This window comes from Cynara cardunculus (assembly GCF_001531365.2).
Source record: "Cynara cardunculus var. scolymus isolate 2C chromosome LG 17, CcrdV1, whole genome shotgun sequence".
In the NCBI taxonomy this organism is placed as follows: Eukaryota; Viridiplantae; Streptophyta; class Magnoliopsida; order Asterales; family Asteraceae; genus Cynara; species Cynara cardunculus.
In genome coordinates, this window is record NC_037544.1 from 29,833,773 (window position 1) to 29,844,171 (window position 10,399).

The following is a 10,399-nucleotide window of genomic DNA, read 5'->3' on the forward strand; positions in this document are numbered from 1 at the left end:
AAGAACTATTCATGAGCAGACATCCTTACCTAAAGTTGGTGGACAATAGAGTCGGCTAGTCGGCTCCGTACCGTACCAACTTTCAAAAGGGTATGGGTTTGTCCTTTGTGTGCATAAGGACAAGACAACAACAGTCGTGCTAAGCAAGCTTCCTTTGATCAATGAATGTTGGAATAACCTGAAGGTCTCTTCATCATTCACTGAAGCTTGAGCAGTCTTCACACATATGTMGACAGGCTTGTAATCACTGAGTACCGCTTCAGATCACGTACTCGCCAGTCTCTAATCTTCAGTTTCGGTCTTCGATATTTGCTGAAGGTTCTTTGGTGTGAGTGTTGTATTCTTGAAGTATCGTTGTCTCTGATTGATTTACAATACAAGTTCTTCAGCGATCACTGAACAAACTCATTGAAGATTGCTGGAACTGAAAAGACAGAAACAAAAATACATCGTATAAGTGAAAATGGATTATCATCAAATCACTGAGAGAGAGGATCAACTAGGGTCAAAGATAGCATCATTGATTTTCTTGGGTTCAACTAAAGAAAGAAAGTTGACAAAGAGACATATGTTACCTAGACCACGACGTGTCTTGATACCTGCATCTGGATCACCAAGAATTTGATGAATTGGATGGCTTTTAGTCCATCGTTGAGCCGGTAGAGGAGCTTCATCTGAATAAGTAAGTTTAGGAATAGAAGATGAGGCTTCAGTAGCAGTATTTTCAGCAATAGGGACTATTGCCAAAGGAGCCTTAGATTCAACGACTGAAACATGTTCAGAAACTGAAGGCATTTCATTCACTGATGGATCAATGTTTGAAGTAGAAGGAGGGACACAGCTAATGGGCACTGCAACGATCTCTGAAGAAGATGCGGTGGAGTGACAAGCTGTAACTGGAATGATGATTGGAACATCTTCAGCTTCGGGAGATTCAGTGTTGGGAGGAGCACTGTAGGAAGCTTCAAGGTGTCCATAGTGAGAGAACATCCAGTTTTCTAATTCATCCTCGTCATTTAAGATGGGTTTTGAATAGCTGACTGAGATTCGTCAAAGGTGACATGAATAGATTCCTCCATTGTCTGTGTTCGTTTATTGAATACTCTGAAGGCTTTGGATACTAAAGAATATCCAAGAAAGATTCTTTCATCAGCTTTGGGATCGAACTTTCCAAGTTGGTCGCGGTTGTTGAGAATGTAACAAGTACAACCAAATATGTGAAGAAAGCTTATAGAAGGCTTTCGTCCATGGAAGAGTTCATAGGCTGTCTTCTTGAATCTTTTCACGATCAACAATCAGTTTTGAGTGAAACAAGCGGTGTTGACAGCTTCAGCCCAGAATTGAGTAGGGAGATGGGATTTGCTGAGCATTGATCGAGCAGCCTCAATGATTGCTCGATTTCGTCTTTCAGCGACCCCATTATGTTGAGGAGTTCTCACTCAAGAAAAGTTGTGAGAGATTCCCTTGTCCTCAAAGAAGTTATTCATAGTACTGTTTTTGAATTCAGTGTCATGGTCACTTCTGATAGATCGTACTTTAACATTGTTTAATACTTCTATCTTTTTGATGAATGAAATGATTTCTTCAGGTGCTTCATCTTTGGATCTGAGAAAAAAGACCCAAGTGTACTTGGCACACTCATCAACAATGACGAGTGTAAACTTCTTTCCAGCTAAGGATTGCACGTTGACTAGACCAAAGAGATCCATATGCAATAGCTGAAGAGGCGCAGTCACTGAAGAAATTTGCTTCGACTTGAAGCTAGCTCTTGTATGTTTTCCTTTTTCACATGCTGAGCAAAGAGATTCCTTTGCAAAAGAGTGTTGAGGAAGACCAGTGACGAGATCATTTCTTGACAACTCACTAAGTGTCTTGAAGTTGAGATGAGATAGCCGTTTGTGCCATAGCCAGTTAATATCTGACGAGGCTTTAGAGAAGAAGCAGCTATTCTCGGTGAGAGAAGAATTCATATTGATGATATATACATTCTCTAGACGAGAACCGGTTAGAGCAACCTTATCATATTTGTCAAGAACGTGACATGAATTCTTTGAGAATTTAACTGTATAATCTTTATCATACAGTTGACTGATGCTAAGAAGATTGTGCTTCATTCCTTCAACATATGCAACTCGTTTGAAAGTTGTTGCACCATTGGTTAATATACCAAAACCTTTGGTATATCCTTTTCAATTTCCTCCAAAGGTTACGGAAGGTCCTCATTCTTCCTTGAAATGAGTTCGGAGGGATTTATCTCCAGTCATATGTCTTGAACATCCGCTATCAAGATATCATATGCCTTTGACATCCTGTACAAGGAAACAAAATAAGATTGCTATTGGTACCCAACTATTGGGGTCCAACTTTGTTAGAGGCTTCATCTTTTGATGCTGAAGAGCCAGCATCAGTAGATGGCATCCCCGAACCTGAAGAAGTTTGAGTGGAAAAAGGAACAACCTTTGATACTACTAAGGTAGTTTCAGTGGAAGTATTCACTAATCCTGACGAAAAGGCTTCAGTGGTAGGAACTACAACATCTGATGCTGAAAATTTTTCAGCAGGAGTTGTCTTCACTGAGCCTGAAGAAGAGGCTTCAATGGTTTTCTTCAAGGTTGCTTGTGCAGCCTATGTGGATGATTTCGCCTTGGTTGATTTCTCAGCCTTAGCTACTTTCTTGCCCTTAGCTGGTGAACCAGCTTTGGCAGCAGAAGGACACTTACTGGCAATATGTGTTTCTCACCACAGTGTTTACACTTCCTAAAGCTGAGAGTAGCTTTTGGGCCAGGAAGTATCAGACTAGAAGCGGGACCAGCTCCAAGRATTCCCTTCTCATTGGTTCTAGGAGGAACCTTTGAGGAATTGGATTCCTTAGGTGAAAAGTTCACCTTGAGCTGTGACTTGGATTTCTTATGGGATTCAGATTTCCTAGTCCCTGAAGAGGAAGAAGCTTTACAAGCTAAAGGAATTGACCTTGATCTATTAGACTTGTTAGACTTTTTGGGAAGGGATGCTGTGACAACGGATTTACCTTTGTCTTTGCATCCAGAACTCGAAGGAGTTCCTTCAAGATGACTCTTAGTAAAAGAAGAAGACCGAGAGGAAAAAGTGTTGGGAATAGAAGAGACGAAGGTGCCAAACTTGAGCATGGACCTGTCTGTAACACATTATTCCTGATCATAGGAGAATCTTAGACCAGTCGTTATCTTGGCAGGAATCTAAGCGTTAATGATCTCAGAGGCCTTGATGGAAGCTTTGCACCACCCTTCAATGGTAGCTTTCTTGGCCTTGAGTTTAGCGATTGCTCGCTCACGCTCAGCGATAGCCTTCTCATGGTCAATAGTGATGGCTTGGTTTACAATAACCTGATCTCAAAGATTTTTCTCAATAGAGGTTAGTTCTTTGATCTTAGAATGGCAAATCTTCAATTGCTCTTGAAGATCAACGTTAAGCATTTCAGCTTTCGATTTGGCATTGAGGGCATTGTAAAGGTCAACTGTCAGCGTATCCAGTGCAGAAAGACTGGAAGAAGAAGAGGGTTCATTCAGGAAACATACCTGAGTAGAAGAAGAAGATGGCTCAGAGGAAGTAGATGCTTCTAAAGATCCTTCATCTACATCTATGGCCATCAAGCAGATATAGGCTGTATCCTCTTCATCTGAAGATGATTTATCGGATGACTCAACCCAGTCATGCTCTTCAGCAATAAGGATTTTAGCTTTCACTGGTTGTTCTTCATCTTCTTGTACTTTTTCTTCAGTTTTGAATATTTCTCATCTTTGGTCCTGAAGGAGGAAGGAGCTTTGAAGGATGGCGTCGCAGTCTTCTTTGATCTGCATTCACTTGCAAAGTGTCCGGGCCAGTGACAGTTGTAGCAGACACTGAAGCCTTGTCTATTCTATCAGACTTTGGCTTTTTCCTGAAGGACAACTGAGGAGATCTGCGGAAGTTTCTCTTACTGGTGAACCTCCTGAATGACTTAGTCAGGAGTGCCAGGACTCATCAAAATCTGTTAAATCAGATTATGGAATATCCTCAGAGATAGAAGAGTCTATCTCCGTGATAACAATGGGACGAAGAGAAAAGACAAAAGGAGTAGAAGAAATTTCAAATGAAGAAGCTTCAGAGATCAAAGCCAAAGGAGAGCTTTTCATTTCCCTAGAATCTTCTACAAGATTTCTCTTCAGTTGACAAGATTGCTCATGGTTAAGCAGAATCCCATATAAAGTAGAAAGAGAAAGAGTGGACATGTCATTGGACATCTTGAGACACATGGAAAAGGTGTCCCAAGATTCAGGAAGGAATTCTAGAAACTTGGTTAAAGTTTCAGAATTAGAATATTCCCTGCCGACAGCCCTAAGATCAATAAGAAGGCAGTTAAATCTTTGATGTACTTCAGACAGCGTCTCAGACTTTCCACAGAGAAAGATTTCATACTGTCTTACTAGATTGATCTATCTAGTCTCTTGAACCTGAGTGGTTCCTTCATGTTGGACACATAGTGTATCCCACATGGATTTAGAGGTTTTGAGTTTCATCACTAAGTGATAAATCTCATCAGGAAGAGACATAGCTATTATAGACCGAGCACGCGTGTCTATAGCTATCTTCTTCTTATCCTCATCGCTCCACTGATGTGGGAGCTTTGGAATCTGCCGTTCAGGAATTACGGCAGTCGTAGCTGTTGCTGGAACAGCCGGAGCAATAGCAAATGGAATATATGGTCCATTTTCTATATAATATGGAATTTCAGGATCCACACCTTCAAGAAAGAGGGACATCCGGTTCTTCCAGAGACTAAAATTGTCACGGACAAACCGGGGAGGTTTGGTAAGAGAGCCATTGTCTTTTGTGTGTGTGTGTTTGTAATTTGTAAAGCCATTTGTAAGCGGTAAAGTTATCTAAGAAAATAGATAAACTAATACTAAAAACAGCTAAACAGAGAAAGAGAGAGAGAAGAAATCACTGCTCTGATACCACTTGTTGGTCCCTTGAGGGTCTACAAGAATAGTAAAACAGTTTGTAGAAAGGGGGGGGGGATGAATACAAACTCAATATTTTTCAAATTTAAAATATATATTGATAAAGAAGATCAATACAGATTTTACAAGATTGTTTGCGGAAAGATAAGGTAATAAAAACCTATCTAAACAATCTTTNGAAGATCAATACAGATTTTACAAGATTGTTTGCGGAAAGATAAGGTAATAAAAACCTATCTAAACAATCTTTGGTTACACACGAGTTCTTAGCAAGCAAGAAAAAAAATGCTTTAAAGAGAATATCCTTTACTTAAGCTAGAAAATGCTTGAAGTAAGAATTAGGTTTAGAGAGTGAGATGCGCACACTCTGCATGGAGAAGAAACACTTCTATTTATACCTAGTGCATTAAATGTTCATTTAATGCAATATGGTAGGGTTAGAGTGTGTGTCAAGCTTTAAGAGCAAGACTTGTCCTTTGCTACAGTGAATAGTATAAAAAGCACTATTCATGAGCAGACATCCTTACCTAAAGTTGGTGGACAATAGAGTCGACTAGTCGGCTCCGTACCGTACCAACTTTCATAAGGGTATGGGTTTGTCCTTTGTGTGTATAAGGACAAGACAATAATAGTTGTGCTAAGCAAACTTCCTTTGATTGCTGAATGCTGGAATAACCTGAAGGTCTCTTCATCATTCGCTGAAGCTTGAGCAGTCTTCACACATATGTAGACAGGCTTGTAATCACTGAGTACCGCTTCAGATCACATACTCGCCAGTCTCTAATCTTCAGTTTCAGTCTTCGACATTTGCTGAAGGTTCTTTGGTGTGAGTGTTGTCTTCTTGAAGTATCACTGTCTCTGATTGATTTACGATACAAGTTCTTCAGCGATCACTGAACAGACTCAGTGAAGATCGCTGGAACTGAAAAGACAGAAACAAAAATACATCGTATAAATGAAAAGGGATTATCATCAAATCACTGAGAGAGAGGATCAACAAGTGATCTTACCCGATTTTTGTCAAGGGAATATTTGGACGTCGCCCTAAAGGCTGTTCAAGATCATATGGAAGCACAAATCTTAAATCTCAAAAGGATGATGAAAGGGAAGGAGCCAGTAGTCGATGATCAACCATCTGTGCCGTCACCACCGCCTGTACCTGAGCCTCGAAGGGTACAAGAGCAATCGGTGGATGAGCTTAAATCTCTGTTGTACGCAAAGTTGATGTCAACACAAAATCCAAATGCGGCTGATGCAGACCTGGTTGGGCTCCTCCAACAGCTTGTTGATGATAACCCTACTGTTAGAGCCTCAGAGTTTTTGGCCTTTCAAGATGTAGTTGCTTCTAACTTYTCAAAAGTTAGTAAATTAATTACATCAAACACTCAAGCCTTAAAAAGTTCAATTGATGCCCTATCCGAAACAGTATCTATTTTAGAAGAGACGTGTCAAACTCAAGCCACCTCACTGAAAAGAAGACCTGATGATCCGGACGATCCTGATCATCATGAGGGGGAGAGAAAGAGACAGAGGCTGGCTGAATCGTCTGCTCCTGTTCAAAGTGTTGAAAGGGAGCCACTTTTTCAAGCGGTTAATGTTGAAAGTCTTGATCCGGTAACAACAAGAGAAAGGACTACATGCCCAATAATAATTGAAGATGAGACAGTTTTGGAGACAAATCCAGTGATCGAGCCAATGGTTGAAAAGCCGGCGGACTCCACTGTTGTTTCTGGATTTATCAGCCAATGTGGGATTCAATGAAGCGTTTGCGAAAGAACTGGGTGGAGATCAGGATTTTGGTGAAGACATCGACAACATTGATGGATCATCCGGAATGTATTTTGACTTTGAAGCAGATATCAATGAAGAAGATCCTGTCTTCCCATTCCAGGGTGATCATCAGACTCCGTCTGAACCCTGCACTGTAGTTGATCTTGGTGCGTCTGGAACTCCAAGAGTGGCTTTTGATCCTGCTGAAATCTTTACTAAAAAATATGTGTTGTTTGCAATTCGTGCTAACGTTCCAGGTTATGATAGAGCAAGGATCAGAGAACCTTATCTGGAAGACGTGTATTTTGGTATCTTTCTCCGGCACCGTAAAGCTCTCAGCGCTGACAAGATTCTTGGGATTCATAAAGAAACCCCAGACTATTGTTTAGAGTACAAGCATTTTCTCAAGGCAAAGCGTCTCCCAATCAGCCAAGTTCGGACTAAACATCGAGTTGTCTCAATCAAACAAGTTGATGCCCAAAGACATCTTAGAGTTTGGTATCACGTGTTCACTGTTACACGACAAGATAGACAGGTTTGGGTATTTAGCAAAGCTGATTTCTCTAACCTGTATTTAGAAGACTTGGAGCACATGTACCACGAACTACAGAATATGATTGTTCGAAGAGAAGGAGCACTTGTTGGTCTTAATGCTATCAAGAGATTTATGCGAAGTCATGTCAAAGTATCAATGGTTCTTGATGTCCAAATAGGTCTTAAAGACAATCAGAGAATCATTAACTTGAAGAGACCAGATCAAGAGTTAGAAGATATTGAAGGCTATCCTTTGTATATAATTCTTGACGAACCGGAGTTCTGTGTGGTATATAGTGCTGAAGGTCGGGTAAAGAAGTTCATGAGATTCAGTGAGCTGAATAAATACTATGATGGCACAATACGGATGGTGAGACGGGCGCTTGAGACGAGAAAAGCTGACAATGATAGAGCTGCGGAATCTGAGAGGATGAGTCCGAAGGAGAGGTATTTGCTGATCAATGCCTTGAACCGGCTTGATGATAAATTGCAGTATCGGAGTGCACTAAGGAGGCTAGAGACACCGCTTGGACTTAGAAAGACTAGATTTACAATGTTTCGACCTTGAATCTAAAGGGAGAGATTGTTGGGTTCAAGGATGTGCTTAAATGCTGTATTCAAGTTCTCCCATTGTATTTGCTTTGTAATAGTTAGCCTTAGTTAATTCCTAGTATAAATAGGATTTAATTTGCTAATTGTAATTAGTTCAGTTCAGTTTCAGATTAGTTGCTGTTAATCACTTGTACTTTTCTCTCAAGAAATACTACTTTTAATATTGGTGAAAATCTCTCTCTACTCATCTTGATTCAAGTTCTTGAAGATTTAATCTGATTTGTATGATTTTGGGATCATCAGATACCCATTGTTTACAACTTGTTCACAACATCAAATGTTAATTTTAGTATTATAAAATAAAAATATAGAAAGAGAGAGAGAAATAGAGACTTGTTAAATACGGAGAGCAAGAGAAGAGGAGAAGAAAGAGTTGTTAAATATTTTAAATAAATATAAAATGGGAATATCAAATTATTACTTTATTATATTACTTTATTTTAAAGAATAAAATTAATTATTTTAAATTATTGACTCATATAGATTTCATGGTTATCACAAACTACCGAGTTCTCTTTTGATTTTACCTTTACTAGAAGGGTACTCGCGCAATGCAGGAAGATAAATTTCGATCTTAATGTTTAGTTTTTATTCTTTGTCTCAATCGATATAATACGATTTTATATGGTTAAAAAAGCGGTAATGTTTTTATTTTTGAATTAAAATATGAATTTAAAGATAACATAAAAATTTGTAAAAAAATAAATCGATAATGGTATCAAATTAACTATTTAATAGTTCTCATTTTTTTTGTGTAACTTTTTTAATTCAATTTTTTATTATAAATTAATTTAGATTTAATANGAAAATACAGAAACACAAATAAAACGTATAAATAAAAGGGATTATCATCAAATCACTTGAGAGAGAGGATCAACACGTCTTGTAGACCGAATATTATGTTTTCAACACATATTTGTGCCAGATATCAAGCTAATCCAAAGGAGTCTCATTTAAGTGTCGTTAAGCGTATTTTCTGTTATCTGAAAGGGACTGCTAATCTTGGACTCTGGTATCCCAAGGGTACTAATTTTGAACTAACAACTTACTCGGATGTAGACTATGCAGGTTGTATGTTGGATAGGAAGAGTACCTCGGGACATCTACAATTTTTGGGAGATAAACTAATCAGTTGGGCTTCAAAGAAACAAAACTGCGTATCCATATCTACCGTTGAAGCAGAATATGTAGCTGCTGCTAGCTGCTGTTCTCAAGTATTGTGGATGCAAACACAGCTCAGAGACTACGGATTTTATTTTAATAAAATTCCCATTTATTGTGATTCCAAGAGTGCAATAGCAATATCTTGTAATCCTGTTCAACACACAAAGACGAAACATATAGATATCCGGTATCATTTTATTAAAGATCATGTAGAAAAAAGGAACCATTGAGTTGTATTTTGTAAATACAGAATTTCAATTAGCCGACTTATTTACGAAAGCTTTAGACGAAAAACGCTTCAGTTTTCTAGTATCTAAGTTAGGCATGCTGAATTTGAAAATTTGAATTTTTATTAAAAACAGTTCAATTTTTAGAGTTGTATTTAATTCAAATTCGTTTGGTCAAAATATATGTATTTTTAATACAAATCAGTATTTCATTTTTTCATGTGATTTTAAATTCTTTGATTGTGGAAATATATTTGAGGGGGAGTGTGGAATTTTATCTGATTCATATTTTGAGGGGGAGTGATTATATCTGAATATACTAACTGGTTTAAAATTTTCTTACAGGTTATTGAAAAATATCTAATTTTTGAAAGATTTTAGAGTTTAAAAGAATAAGTGTTTGGCCGATTTAGACTAATCCGGACAACACTTTGTCCGATTTATTACATATCCGGACAAAGCAGTGTCCGATTTAAGCTCATCCGGACAAAAAGGCTATTCGATAAACTCTTATCCGGATAAGATTAGATATGTTTCTAAGGAGTTGTGTGATTTTCTAAATCGCTTGGTGTTATTGACCGGATTCTTAAATCGCTTGATCATTTTGTGCGTCCAAGTGTCTAAATCGCTCATCTCTTTGAGCGATTTATCTTTAAATCGTTTGTTCCTTGAGCGATTTATATCTTAAATCGATTAACCTTTTAGCGATTTCTTTGTAAATCGGATGACTCTTGAGCGATATTCATCTAAATCGCTTGTGCTTTGAGAGATTTAGAATTTGAAGGGTTTTTCTTTTTTACTATAAATACTCGATCGATTTTTACTCTTCATTTTTTACTTTCCCCGTTCATCGCTTGCACTGTTTATCGTCTTCTCCGGCTACCTTATATCGCCTGTGTTCTTCAAGGTTTTTCACAGACTCTAATCGTTTCTCATCTTCATCTTCATTCTCTAAAGGTTTATACATGTTTCTCTGGACTTGATCGTTCATATGGACATTGTATTTGGACTGTTCTTAATCGAACCATAAAATGAACCTAATCAATGAAAACTTAATCAATCTTGCAGTTAAATGACAAATCTGTATAATGTGGAATTTGTTTCAAATAAAAT